We start from the raw sequence: 15,692 nt of genomic DNA, 5'->3' as shown, positions 1-15,692 counted from the left end.
GGTACATTGAACTTGATTGGTCTGTTTCTTAAGCTTCTTTTAATTAAGAAGAGTATCCTGCCTTTTATGTGTGAGTATGACAATGACTTTTGTAGAATTCCAGCCAACTGTCATGTAGAATGTCCTATATTCTGAATCATTATTAGATTCAAGTTAAATATTTTTGTCAAGAATGCTTCAGGGACTTCCCTGGTGGCACAGTGGTTAAGAATCCACCTGCCAATTCAGGGGACACAGGTTCGATCCTTGGTCCGGGAAGATCGCACATGCCACGGAGCAACTAAGCCCGTGCACCACAACTACTGAGCCTGTGCTCTAGAGCCCGCAAGCCACAACTACTGAGGCCCCCGTGCCTAGAGCCCGTGCTCCACAACAAGAGAAGCCACCGCAATGAGAAGCCCACACACTGCAACAAAGAGTAGCCCCCTCTCACTGCAACTAGAGAAAGCCTGTACGCAGCAACGAAGACCCAGTGCAGCCAAAAATAAATAAATAGATAAATTAAAAAAAAATTTTTTTAAAGGAAGAATCCTTCATAGTTGATGTTGCTTCTTGTGGTTTTGTAGTGCTAAATTCATGCTACTGTATGGCGTGAAAAAATATCATAGAGATCTGGTAGTGTCTCCAGGCAACTAAAGTCCAAAAAAATCCTCTCTGGAGGACAAAAACTGTAACCCAGTTCTCAAAGAATTCCTACAGATAATGTTCCAAATAATAAAAAAAATTACAAAACATTCAAGGAAATAAGGCACCATAGGTGAGAGCCAACAGAAACAACTGAAACAGAATCACACTTTCACAGACTTTCAAGCTATACAATAAGTATATTTAATATGCTTCAAGAAATAAAAGAGAAGCCTGAAAATAAGGACAAGAAACAAAAAATGTTTTAAAGTATATTTGAAATAAAACTTCTAGGAAAGGAAAATAGAATTGAAATGAAAAACAATGTATGAATTATATGGTAGATTGGACAAAATTAAGAGATAATTAGTGAAGTAGAAGATAAATCTAAAGAACTTGTACAAAATATAGCACAGAGAAACAAGATTAAAAAGGAATATGAGAAGTTAAAAGTAAAGGAGGATAGAGTAAGAAGTCCATATGTCTAATTGAGTTCCAGATGGAGATATTAGAAAGAATGGAAAAGAGACAATATTTAAAGAGAGAATGGCTGAGAATTTTTCAGAATTGTTGACAGACACCAAACTACAGAATCCCCCAAAATCTCAAACAGGATAAATAATAATTAATGGAAGCCAGAAGACAGGGAATATTATTTTTAATGTGCTGAGGAAAAAAAAAACTATCAATCCCAAACTCTATAATTAATGAAAAGAATAAGGGTAAAATAAGGACATTTAAAGACAAATAAAACTCAGTATAAGATCCTCGCAAAATGGATTCCTAAGGTATATACTTCAGACTCAGAGAAAAATGAACTCAAATTGGAAGTCTGAAATACAAGAAGAAATGATGAGCAAAGGTTTTATAAATAAAGAGACTTAAACATTGGTCATATAAAACAATAACAATGATGCTTAATTTGTAGAATTAAAAAGCAAGATAGAACTAAAGTACTATAAACAATAAAGTTGGGAGGGAAGCAATTAGATAGAGTCTTATAATGATCTTGTATTTTTCAGGAGCAGGTAAAATGATTGATAAGTTTAGATTTTATTAAATATTAAAATATTTATGCTTACCTCTGGGAGAGTAGAAAATGTATTGCTCAGAAACTAGTAGAAGGAAGAAATTAACAAAGAAAAAATCCTCCCCCCCCACCAATACATAAAATTCTTTTGGTTTGCATGTTGCCAAACTATATTGCGGGATTGTGCCATCCATATCACTGAGTTTTTCTTATATAAAGCTATAAATAAGAAATTTCCTTCAGATCCAAGTGCCAACAAAAAGCTTTGTTTATTTTAGGAGATTTCTTTATGGCTAATAGGTAATTTTGTATCTATTATATTTTCATTTTTGCTTTTGCCACCTGGAAGCCCCGCCCAAACATTGACCTCCACTTTAATAATTAGGTAGGAGCTTCTATCCTACAGATCTTTTAACTCTTCCCTCCCACTTTGATTATCTAACATTTATTTTTATTTTTTATGATCCTTATTTTCATCTTGTGTTCGTGTCTTAAATGCTCTGTAGGACAAATTAGGTAGGAATAAATAAATATCTACTTGAATGGATCAATAAGTAAAAATGAAATGATTAAAGCAAATAAAAAATTGAAATCTGGAAAGTGGTAACTATTTTACTTGCTCTTTAGTCTTCTTCATTAGTGGCTGCACAGGAAGAGTGGTATGAATTAGTCTACCCTGTTTGAATCAATTCATCCAGGGCTGGAATTCCAAGCAGCTTGTCTATGCTTGGGGTTTTTAGTAGCAGTTAGTGGTGCAAAACACTAACATGACAAGCAAAATCTATTATGAAGAAAAGAAATGAGAACTTATTACTGACCAACTTTTAGAGGTAGTAGTACTTTAAACATGATATTATACATATATATGTTTCATCATTTGTGAACACAGTTTTGTCTCTCAGGTAGAAATAGTAATGGAGAAAGAAGCTGCCCTACTTTGATATAATGAAGCTGATTATGGCAGTTGAATTTGTTATATGAGTTCATCGCACTTGATTCAATTTATGCTAAAAATAACATTCTTTCTCAGAGCAATCCCACTCAAAAAAAAAAAAATCAGTGGAGACCTTCAAAAGAACACAGAAAATAAAAATGAAATGAAATAACAAAATGACATTTTAAGACTACAGTGTAGTTGTTATATGGGAGGAGGCCAACAATGGGGTGACCCCAAGAATTAGGCTATGCAAAGAAATAGCTCTTTGCCAGCTGACCACAGGTAACGGGTAAACCCAGTATACAGCCACATCTTGTAGAATACAGAGACGTGACTTTAACCTGTCCCAATGAAAAATTTTAACACGTTTAAGGAGAGACTGTGGCAGTCAGAAAGGGAACTGGTCAGACATTGAAGTTTTAGAAATGGGTGGTATGGGCAGAGTTAGTGAGGCAAAAGTTGGCAGTGGACACATGAGTTGTCCTGGCCGCTGATACAATGCTTCTGGGCCAAGCGGCAGACAGGCCACATGGTAGAAATGGATGCATCAGGTAATTATAGGCTGACCCCATTCAACCTCACCCTTGTTGCTTGCCAAGCAAATTTCTGTTAAACTGGCTTCCCGGCAGTTTGTCTAAGAATGTACTTGCCAGGTATACACTGATGTGTATAAAATTGATGACTCATAAGAACCTGCAGTATAAACAAACAAACAAAACAAATACTAAACTTTCATTGCGTTATTTGTATGGAAATATGTTAATATAAATGTTTCAGACATTACATGAAATTTCTAAAAATCTTATACGTTCTGGTATAATGTTACAAGTCATAATTCTAGTTATTACTTTAAAATGTATATCTCAGAAATAACTAAATTTCCTTGTCAATTGCATTATTATGAACTTTCATCAAATCTTTAACCGTGGTCATCTTTAAGTCTTTTGTCATTTACAGACAGTTCTGGGTGTACTCTGATGCTTTTGCAAATATGTTCCTATAAAAGGGTTTCATCTTCAAGGAATTCACGGAAAAGACTTGACAAGTACAGGTTTCTGGTAACTGACTATACTGCTGACTGAATGAATAAGCATTTTCAGAACTCTAATGGAAAACTGATGAACTCATAAAACTGCTAACAAAAGATCAAGATTGAAAAGAAATTTAATTACATGGGACTGAGTGAACGGATGAGGATGATTATAATTTTTGTGACTTTCCGTTTGAATAAAAAAAAAAAAAGGAATGTACTTGCCAGGCTGAAGCTAATGCCAGCCCTGTTAAAGACACTTTGCCTTTTAATGAAAATAAGGGCAGTCAGCTTATTATCCTTCAGCCTCCCTCCACAATGACAAGACAAGAGCCTCTGCATCTCTATGACTGAATCCCCAACCCAGGTCTATGGTACTTTTACCACGGAAAGGAACATTCCCCTTGGAAGCCCATCTGGCCGTCTTCCCCATGACACCTGGCCTCCCCAGGGACCTTCTAAATGTTGACAGTCAGCCATCATTTTACATTAGTAGATGAGGGTAATGTTCCAATGAGACATGTGATTACCAGAGGTTCCTTATCAGAAGAAGGAACGTGCCAGAAGGCAAAGAGATGAGCTTCAAAACATGGGTTCAGGGGCTTCCCTGGTGGCGCAGAGGTTGAGAGTCCGCCTGCCGATGCAGGGGACACGGGTTCGTGCCCCGGTCCGGGAAGATCCCACGTGCCATGGAGCGGCTGGGCCCGTGAGCCATGGCTGCTGAGCCTGCGCGTCCGGAGCCTGTGCTCCGCAACGGGAGAGGCCACAACAGTGAGAGGCCCGCGTACCGCAAAAAAAAAAAAAATAATAATAACATGGGTTCACCTCTCCCAGTACAGCTCGTAGGGGTCCTGGCTAACTCCTCCACCTACCCACCCAAGGTGAGGCAGGTGTCAGCCCTTTAGAATGTACTCTCCTATGTTCCCAGGGTCTTTTAGACCTTTATAGAAGGTCTCTCACTTGTGGCCAGGCCATGTAAGCCCCAGAGGACATCACTCACCTTGGCTGCACCTTCCCCTAGGTACCTGGGTCACCTAGGGCAAGTCTATCCCTGAGATAGTCAAATCCCACTTGGCTTTTGCTGCCACCAACTCAGTACTAAAGAAATGAAAACTTTCCTCATCCCCTAATTGTCTTTTTTTTTTAATGCCAAAAAAATAAAAGTATGATAAGGTAACACCTTTTTCATTGCTTCATCTTTTCTCATCTAAGTTTGGATAATGTTCTAAGATTGGGTACTGAATGTTAATTATCTTAAAGGATGTAAAATTTCCATTACAAGATTACTTACAGGAATGGTAACATCTCCAAGTTCTTGGGAGTTAAACACATTTCAATGTGGAAGGAGTGTTAGGGAGACCTTGGCTATATCTGAATCTGGGAGTGATGACATAAAACTATCACAGAAAGGGCCTCAGTTATTGAGTACAACCCTCTTTTCTCTTTTCTGTATGAGGATAAGCCGGGGTTCAAGGAGGTTAACTTATTTCCCCAGAGACAGTCAGTAGCAGACCAGAATGAACAGCCAGTTCTCCAGGCTCCTGGTACAGTGTTCTCTCCAAGTCTGCATTGGAATACGGTGCTATAAGTAAAGCCCTTTGTTTGACTCTTATGGGAATGCCAGACAATAGAAGTGTACTCCATAGCTGCCTGCCTATTTTCTTCAGTCTGGTTCAAATCAGAGTCTCTTCTCCACTTCCCTCATACCCCAAATTTCTGTACCTTGGGCTATAATCCACACATGTTCACAAATAAATACTAGCAGCTACTTCATGGTGTCAGTCATTTTCTTGCTCTCTTCCCCCGACCTTAGACAATATCACACCCTTGAGCTCCAGCACCTCTCTTGATATCCATCAGCTTAAGTCTGTTGCTGCTTCCAAGGGTCCTGCTGCATCCACAGAGCACCATTCTGCTTCTGGAGCTACCACCACATCTGCTGGGGAGCATTGTCATCTCTGCTAGAGATCATTGTTACATCTGTTGGGAACCATATTCTGGTCTACTAGATACTATTGTCACATCAGCTGGAGACCACAGTCATGTCTGCTGTGTACCATTATCACATCTGGCAGTGACCACATTCATGTCTGCTGGAAACCACTGTCACATCTACTGAGTACCACCTCTGGTGCTTTGGATCCTGTGAGATTCCAAAGCTGTGCAGCATTTTGAAGTGAAGTTTGAGAGATTACTTCTTTCCTGGTTAGGAGGAACACATGTATTATAGGAAGTTGTGGTGATGCCAAAGCAACACTGCCTCGTACACCAAAGCTTTAACCAGTTTTCAATGAAAAACTCTTTTCTTAATTTACTATAATCCTACCTCTATGGGATTTGATGATGAATCACTGGGAAGCTGGACCAGGAGACAGAGCTAAGAGCTGGGCACCAAGTTATAGCCAGAATCTCTCTTCTGAGACTTTGTTTCTGGGTCAAATTGACTTTCTTCATATCTTAGGGTAATTTTCCTCCAAGGAGGCTTATATATGGGGTAACTACTATTACAGCTGATTTATTGGGCGCTTACTACATTCTATGCCCTGTGCCAAGAGCCAGTTTTACCTCACTTAACTTTTACAAAAGCCCTGTGAAGCAGATACTATTATTATGTCCCTATTTTACAGAAGAGGAGATGGATCCTTACAGAGGATATAAGACTTTTCCAAGGCCACACAGCTAATATGTGGCAGACCTAAGATTAAAACCCAGATCTGTGGAATTCTGGAACCTGTTTTCTTAAGCTTTATCCTATACTGACTGGTACAAATACACTCTGGGCAGTCCACGATTACCACCTGTCACATGTGCCTGGCTATGGCTAAAACCCAGAGGTGGACACAAGGCTCAAAGTAGGGCCCTTCATGTTACCACTTTATTCTTAAAATATCAGTATGCAGGATCCTGGTAAGACACCTCTGGGGTTAAGAAATTAAACACTTTTGTGTGTGTGTGTGTGTGGGAGGGTAGAAACTTGCTCCATTTTGAGGATCCCCATGGCCCTGCCTTTTTGCAGCTAAGAAGTTCCCTGTATTCCAGCACTGGGTGTATGGGAAAGAATGGGGATGAGGGCAGGGAGAGAGGAGAGAGGAATACTTCTGGGAGCCTATCAGCCATTCTAGAAAGCAGACAGCTTATGGTTCCTCATCCTCCCTCTGCTTTGTTCTCTCTAGTTTCACTGTTAGTGCATACTGGCTCCTCTCTCTGCCTTGTGCCAAATGCCTAAGAGGATCTGTTGGTTGCTTAGTCCCACACTATCCAACACAGTGCCACTCTTGGTAAGAGTTTTATTGCCGTGCTTCTTCAGAAGCTGATCTCCTTATGTTCAGCCTATAGATGGCTTTTATGTCAGGTTCCAATCCCTGGTCCAGTCAGTGGCAGGAACTGGTCTAGCTGCTTTGTTCAGATAGAGGGGGGCAGGCACATAAGCTTTTCTTAGCCTCCTTCCTTTTCACACACCGTTATTTTGCAGAAAGTCCCATTACCACTAAAAGAAAGTGATACATTAGTGCTGTCTGATTTGGGTCTGATTTAGGTCAACATAATTACTGGGGGGGTTCTTTGGCAGAAACAACCATGTTTCAGTATTTTTATCCTCTACACAAAGCAACTGGTTCTGATATGTAACAGGTCTGAGAAAAGCATCCAATCCCAGAGGTGGGCATAGAGCTCAAAGTAGGACACTTTAAGGAGAGGCTTTTCATTCAGTTCTCCTTGTGGCTTGGGTTTAGGGGAGCAGATTGGAAGTGTGCCCTGGGAACCTCTTCCTGCAGAGCTCCGGGGAGCCAGCCCTGGATCATTCCAAAATTTAGCCAAGTTTGGTGTTGTCATTATTCCTCGAGGGACATCACTGGATATGATCACCTCTCAGTTGTTCTCGCCCCACTTTTACCTCTCTTTCTGCCTCTGTGCTTTGTGGGCAGCTTCCTTGATGTAGTAGTTTTTGATCTAAAAGAGTCAACAAGCTGAACAAACTCAAACAATGATTTTCCTTTCCTCCTGTGATCATTCCCCAATATCCATTCACCCCTTCTTCCTTTTAGTCAAGGATAGGCATAGGTTCTCTTAGCTAAAGACTGTATTTCTCAGCCTCTTTTGCAGCTGTGGTGGCCATTCTAGACATTCTAGATAAGGAGATGTAAGTACAAGGGGTTTGTACAACTTCCGGGTCATATCCCATCATGGGTGCTGTGCTGTGCTGCCCTCTAGCCATTGGGGCATGCGGGGTAGGGTGTGGTTGTTGGCTGACGGCCCTCTTTGTAAAAAGAGCTCAAAAGAGCCATCTCATCCAAGGTCATGCCCTCTTCCTGGAGCAGCTCACAGCCAATAACTGGTCAAGGGATATAAAGGCCCAACTCCCCATCCCAAATCTGAAGGGCCATCTCTCCTTCACAGTTAACTATAGGGTCAGTTGAGGCCTGGCTGTGATTGTCCTGCAGCCTAACTTCTCTCTCTGCACAATTCTGCCTCCTTCCTTTCCCCCTGCAGAGGTTGATCCCAAGAGCACTGCCTAACGAACCTCTTACATGCTAATCCCCATCTCAGATTTCCTAGGAAACCCACCCTGCAGCACATCTTTAAAAGAAAGTTATTTGCCTTTCTTTCTGCCTACTTTTCTACTGGTTGGAACACAGAGAGGGCGGTGGTGAATGAGCTTTGACCATATGAATGAGGAAATGCCTTACAGGGTAGAGGAGCAACAAGATAGAAGGTAGGTGGGCCACTGGATGATGTCATGGGTCAAGCTCCCCATGAACACTGGACCACTGACAACCTTCATCCTTCTAGTCTGTTATGTGAGAGAATAATCAACGTTGATCTTATCTGAGCCACTCTATTGTTGGGTTTCTATGTTAGAGCAGCTTAGCGTATACAATAGGAGTTGGAGAAAGTGTGATCAACTCTAGTCAGATAATTTAAGACCTTGTTAACCACAGTAAGGATTCCAGACTTTATCTTAAGGACAGTGTGCCTTTTCTACATCTTTAAGCATTGTGTATATTGTCTGTCTAAGAAAAAACTCTGGAACTGAGTTGCTTCACTCTTAGAGTAGAATTGCCTTGACATACTTTTTTTTTTTTTTTTTTTTTTTTGCGGTACGCGGGCCTCTCACTGCTGTGGTCTCTCCCGCTGCGGAGCACAGGCCCCAGATGCGCAGGCCCAGCGGCCACGGCTCACGGGCCCAGCCGCTCCACGGCATGTGGGATCTTCCCAAACCGGGGCACGAACCCGTGTCCCCTGCATCGGCAGGCGGACTCTCAACCACTGCGCCACCAGGGAAGCCCAACATACGTTTTTTTAAAAAGTAACATTAGTAGGACTATTTGCCTAAATTTAGTTAGAATGACTCAATTACTAGAAAAAAAAATTTTGTATTATCCTCACAAAATTGTAGATTTCACATTAATAAAAGTAGAATAAGAAGCTGATTATTCTCTTTGGCATTTTATTTGAACCACTGTTCTTTTGAGTCTCTCTTTACTGGAAGTAGATTTGATTCTTTTCACTGCAATCTGGCAATCCTGTAGAACTTGAGTGGAAAATAGGATTATGCTGAAAATTTCTTGCAGGAGGAATGATTAGTGACTCTGTATGACTAAAGAATAGTAATTAGAGGCACAAAGACTTGAAAGGTCAATTCTTTAAAAACTTCTCCATAGTATGTGTAACCACATTACTTTCTTGGTTTAGACAGAAAACTAAATTCATATGTTTTCTTGGGGAAAATAGAAGCAACAGCCTCGTAGCAAAACTCCCTGTCGAATTGTTTTCTGAACATCAAATAGTAAATAGTTTTCCCCACTCTGGTTCACAACACATCTCTTGGCAATTTGGTTTTTTTGGACACACATACGTGATTATTCACCTAGGTGGTCTAGGTTGGAATTTCAGTTATTGCTACCCAAATAAAACACTCCTTTTCCAGGAATCAGCAGACTCCGTATTAACTGTTCTCTCAGAGCCTGGATGAAGGCCATGTTGGGAACCTGAGGCTTCTCTTGAGTACTTTCTACCATCTTTTCCTCTCAAAGAGGAAACAGAAGCTTCTTTAATAAAGTCTCAGGTTGTAAAACAATCCCACGTCTACCCACTCAACTCCTCAACCATCTCCCATCAGTCCTCCATTGGTATCTCTCCCAAGACGCTTTAAAATGAAAACTACGTAAAATATGGTTTTTCCCTTCTTTCTTCAAGACCAGGACAGGCTAGTTTTCTTCCAAGATACATGTACCACACTTACGTATAAATAAGCTTCTTTCCTCAGAACAATGGTCCTCAACCAGGGACGATTTTGCCCCCTCACCCCACCCCGGGGACATTTGGCAATGTCTGGAAACATTTCTGGCTGTCGCAGCTGGGGGGATGCTACTTGAATCTAGTGATAGAGGCCAGGGATGCTGCTAAACACCCTGCCATGCACAGGACGGCCCCCCACAACAAAGAACTATCCAGCCCAGAGTGTCAGTAGTGCCGGTTCTGAGAAGCCCTACCTAAATAAGATTTGAAATTGTATTTATTTTCCAAATTAACTGGCTATCATATACTTTGGATTTTATTCAGAAGCAGTATTTGGAAACAAAATTTGCCCCTTAGATTATAGTTACCAGATTTAGCAAATAAAAATACAGGAAGCTGAGTGAAATTTGAAGTTGTTACTTATATGAAAAAATTATCCATTATTCATATGAAATTCAAATTTAACTGGGCATCTTGTATTTTATCTGGCAACCTTATCTTAGATGGAGATATTTGCCATAGTTTTCACTGGTAGAACCACTTTTATATTTTAATTTAAACCACTGATTTTAGTTAGAAGATGCTCACTGTTTAAAAAAATTTTTATGTTAATGTGGTATGTAAACAAACTGATTAACTTTCAGAAAGACTGTATTATTATGAACACAGCTTGAGAGTATCTTTTGTTTCTTCTCTGAAAATCATATCAATCTGATTTTTGTTAAATAGCTGTGATGTGATAATAGACTTTCTAATGTTCTTCTGCTCTGCTAGGAATGGTCCTCGTTTATTCTGGACCTGGGCCCAGGTTGTTCTAAGACCTTACCCCAAATACACAAATCAGGGTCTTTCATTTTCTTTTTTTGCAGGACCATCTATTGCTTTCTTCACTCTCAAAATAAAACTAAACGGTTACAATTTGAGAAGAATGTGAATAATTAATATTGATAATCTCAGACAAAATCCAATACACCATCCACATCACTAGAAGAAAAGTGACTGTAAGATCCAAAACAATAATATTTGTCTTTCATAAAAATATGTGACATGTGTATGAACCCAGGGCTGGGGTCAGAAGACCTGCATTCTGGTTGAGGTTCTGTCACTGGCTCACTCTGGATCTCTTATCTAGTGCTCAACCCTCTACACTCGGCTCTCTCTTTACCAAGTTTAAGATGCTCTGTGACTTAGGTATATTAAAATATATGAGAAATGACTTAATGTTATCACAAAATCGTCACATTTGCTAAATTAAATTTTAAAGAATAGTTAATTCAGATAACTGCAAATTTACTAATTAATTTAAACTTTAACTATACTTATTTATATTATACATGGAATTACAAGCTGCTAAACTTTAAGAAATCCATAATCTATTATCTTTTGCCAATATAGGAAGAGCTGGGGAATATTACAGTAAAAATGAATACATTTACACTATTTTCTGTGTAGTAGCACTGAAGCACTAAAATAGTCCCAAAAGGAGCTAAGAAAAAGAACAAGGAAAAACCACCTTGTTCCAAAATGTATTGAATGCAACTTTTCCACATGATCTTAGTCTAATTACTGTCATTTCTGAGCTCTCGTTATTATTTTAATGTTTGAAATTGGCTTTCATTTTACTTTTTTCATTTACCCCAGTTGCAGAATGCTAAAAGTTGCCCCTTTGCCCCAATGGGTAAACAATTCTCTAATCTTTCATTTGTTTGTCCATTTCTAAAACTTTTCTGAATTTCTAAATCAAATCCACAAGCCTCAGAGAAGGGAAGACTCTAGCAGGTAAGAAGCAAGAAGGTTCCAACCCAATGTCATCAAAGGTCCAGCCTGCAGGATGTGTCTGGCAGGACCTCAGATCTGCATCTCAGGAGCAAACACCAAGAGATGCTGCGTCACCAGCATTTGAAAGCACCTGCCTAGAAGGCACAGACAGAGTCCTGACTTCTCCAGGCCAGTCGGATGCAGCGCCGATCCCACTAACAGAATGAACAATATCATTTACACATTTTAGTTATCACTCTAAAATGGATAATCTAAAACTTTTCTACTTTCTCCATTTGGGGAAAAAAATAAACCCTTGAGGCAACCCTGAATAATACTTCAGAAAAGGTAGCCTCCAGTTTCAGCTCAGCTGTTGCAGCTAGGATTCCTTGTGAAAGTGACCAGCCACGGGTAGAATATCAGGAAGCTGAACCGGAAGGTTTTCAAAGTCCTTTTAGCTCTAAATTTTAGTTCCCTTTATCTTCACCTCTCTGGCTCTGATTCATTTATGCCGCATTGGGAGAGCCCCAAGTATGAATGACCCATCCCCCCACTTGCTATCACCTATTTCCCTGTGCTCAGCTGCACTTTTAACTTTTAAAGAAACAGACTTGTAGAGGAATGTTTAAAACCCAAAATATATGAAGAGCTTCTCCAGAATCTCGCACCAGTTTGTTTCTGATGATAAATACCAGATGCTAGAGAGGAAGATTAACTATGCAGGCAACTTGCATATAAATTATACAGTAATGGCAAGAAAGGGGTCTGGAGGGATATGGGATTTCATTTTGAACTTGGCTACGGCATCGGCTTCTGTCCCCAAAGGGGAGCAGTTTTGAGTTGCTGTACATTCATTCATACATATATGTTCATTGTTTTTTCTTTTCTTTTTTTCTTGCATTTGCTCTCAGTTTTTTTCTTTTCTTTCTTTCTTTCGCCCTTTTTCCGTTGGAAGAACTGCTGTTATGTCTGGTTTGTAGAGATCAGAATGCCATGGGCAGTTCTTGAGTCTCGTGTGGTGGGAAGGGGTTAGAGAGCTTACTCAATCAGGACAAATCGTTAGCAAACAGCATGTGTGACCACTAACCTAACCCTTCAGAAGGAGCTCACATGCTGCAACTAAAGGATCCCGCACGCTGCAACAAAAATCCCGAGTGCCGCAACTAAGACCCGGCACAGCTAAATAAATAAGTAGGTAAGTAAGTAAGTAAGTAAATAAATAAATATTTTAAAAAAGAAAGAAAGCTCTCTAGGTTCAAAACCATGCCTTCACCTATTTTTCTATCTCTCCCTGCTTAATCCTCCTCTTTGTCTAATCCCCTTCCCCTCTGCTCCCTTTCTTGATCCCTCTCTCCTTTCCCTAAGTATTTCCTGAATCTCTAATTTGGTTTTTAAAAGTCTATGAAATGCTTCAGGCATATATAAAAGTATAAGGAATAATATAACAATATTCGTTCCTACTACTCAGCTAAGTTTGTTATTGCAAATTATTGAAGCCCATTCTATATCACCCTCCTGATATATCTACCCTCCATTCTCCACGCTAGGAGTTAAACACAATGCTTAACTTGCTACTCATTCACCTATAACAGATTATAAAATGGAACTTAAAAAAAAACTTGTTCTCTCTGAAAAAAATTACATTCTTTTTTCTTATGATAATAATCAGGGCATTTAAAATGATTATATATACAATGGATAAACAACAAGATTCTACTGTATAGCACAGGGAACTATATTCAATATCCTGTGATAAACCACAATGGAAAAGAATAGGGAAAAGAATATGTGTGTGTGTGTGTATGTGTGTGTGTATATATATATATATATATATATATGTATATCTGAATCACTTTGCTGTACAGCAGAAACTAATACAACATTGTAAATCAACTATACTTCAATAAAATAAATTAAAAAAAAGAATCAGGGCACTTAATTAAATTTTAAAAGAGAAAGATGAAACAAAGTTTTTCAAGTGAACGTACATTGAAATAATTGTTCCTCCAGCTACCTCCTGCTGAAGGGGCATGCACTAAAGTTTCCCAACACCATCAATACAATTGTGTTCAGAAGTCTTTTTCTGAATCCCTGTAATTTTAATACTCTTTTGTTTAGTTCTCAGTCTTTCCTCTTTTCTTTCTCCTGGAGTTTCCCCAACTGTCTAATTGTTCTCTCCTGTCTCATTACAGGATTCACCCTAATGACATTTACTGCTTGGACAATTTATTCTTGAACATAAAATGTTCTCTCTCTGCTCTGTACCAAATGAATATAGTTGACTTTCTTGGCACCTTTTCTAAATGATTTGGTGAAAAAGGATGAAAACCATTCACATCAGGATGGAGCATGAGGTCACTGAGAGAGGTGCTTCCAGCCCTTCGGAGGCAGGATGACTATTAAACATGGCAGAGAGCATGGTCCTTGGGCTGCTGTTCCTCTTTGGAAAATGTTAATGGTTTAGGGGCAGTGGAGTCATCCTTAGTAACAGGGCCTTCCTGACATCCAATGAGGGGATGTCAGACCCTGAAGCCAGGACTGAAAGAGACCTCTGCTCCCATCAGGCCCAGCAGATGTGCCTTGGTAGAGGTGCCCTTGATGTAAAGGTCTGGTGTCAGATCCACATCTATGTCAGGCAGCTACTAAAGGCAGTAACTGGTTGTCCAAAGAGCAGAGTGCTTGCTGTGGAGCACCACCAAGTGGTGCACTACCAAGTAAGCCCGGAATTAGGTGCTGGTCAGTTTGCTGTTTTAATATTGATGACAGTTAACAAAAATAGAATGCATGGTATGGTATAAAATATGAGAGTAAAAGATGTCTAATCAATAAACTTGAAGTACAAAGCATGTTGGAAGTAGGGTTGTATAACAGTGGCTTTTTCCAAATAATGCTATTTAACTATTTTCCAAATTGTTCTTTTTCTCATTCTTACAATATGATTTATTTACATCTTTGGTAAATAGTTAACGTCAAGAATGCCTATGAAGTAAATATTATTTAGTGTAAAAAGCTCAGGCTTTGGAGACAAACAGAACTGGGTAAAAATCCTCAGGTAATCACTTTTCAGGACAAGATATCTACCCTTGGTGTCTCCAAGTCCAAATTCCTTAGCATGACTACACAGGCCTCTGACTATGACTGTAGTCTTATTTCTCATTATTATCTACTGCTCACTTTATCGTCCTAAAATGTTGAATTACACGTTCTCAGACCACAGCATACTATTTCTTTACTCCTTGTCTTTACTTGAGTTGTTATCTCTGCTAGGAACTCCTCCCTGGTCATGAGGGGTGCTTGCCTGACACTGCTTCATCTCCAAGCGCTCTGCAGATGGGTGAATTATCCCTCCCATATAAATTCATAATACCCTGAACTTATCCCCATCAGCACGAAGCACACAGAATGGATGTTATATGTTTATCTCCTTCAATATAAGCCACTCAAAAACAAGAACCACATCTTATTTATCTTGGTAACCCTGGTGTCAGCATTTAGTAAACTCAATAAATGTTTGCTGGATTGGGAGGGATATATCTGTGAAATGAGTATAATACCATTCCTAGGATTACTGTGAGGAGGAAGTTTAAAATACTGCTGCTAATTCTGTTACCCAGCCTCCTTCTAACGTATTTCTAAAACACAGAAACAAATATACCATACATGCAAAGAAAATATATATTGACAGTCATCTCTAGATGTTGTTTTTGTACTCATAACATTTTCCATAGAAAAAAGTGTTCAACCGAATTGTAAGCATATTTACTAATTTTAAGATACCATTTGGCTTATGAAATCCAAATAGCAGAAAGACACTTATGGACCAGATGAACAGTTTCACTGAGAGTCAACTGGTCTCTCTTAATTTTTATAAACTGTTGGCCATATCTACAAGTAGAAATTATCTTGAAGAAGAATAAATGTAAAAATAGATTGGTTTTTAAACAGGTCCACATACATAATTAATACATCTACACCTAAAAAGATCAGAGAGAAAAGAATTTTTCACTTTTACCACCATAAAAAAATGAAGCACGTGAATTTGTTTCTTACCTAGTAACTTGAGTTAATGCAATGGA

This window comes from Globicephala melas, chromosome 3 (assembly GCF_963455315.2).
Source record: "Globicephala melas chromosome 3, mGloMel1.2, whole genome shotgun sequence".
Classification (NCBI taxonomy): domain Eukaryota; kingdom Metazoa; phylum Chordata; class Mammalia; order Artiodactyla; family Delphinidae; genus Globicephala; species Globicephala melas.
The sequence above is the reverse complement of the archived record's forward strand: the minus strand, read 5'-3'. Positions refer to the sequence as shown.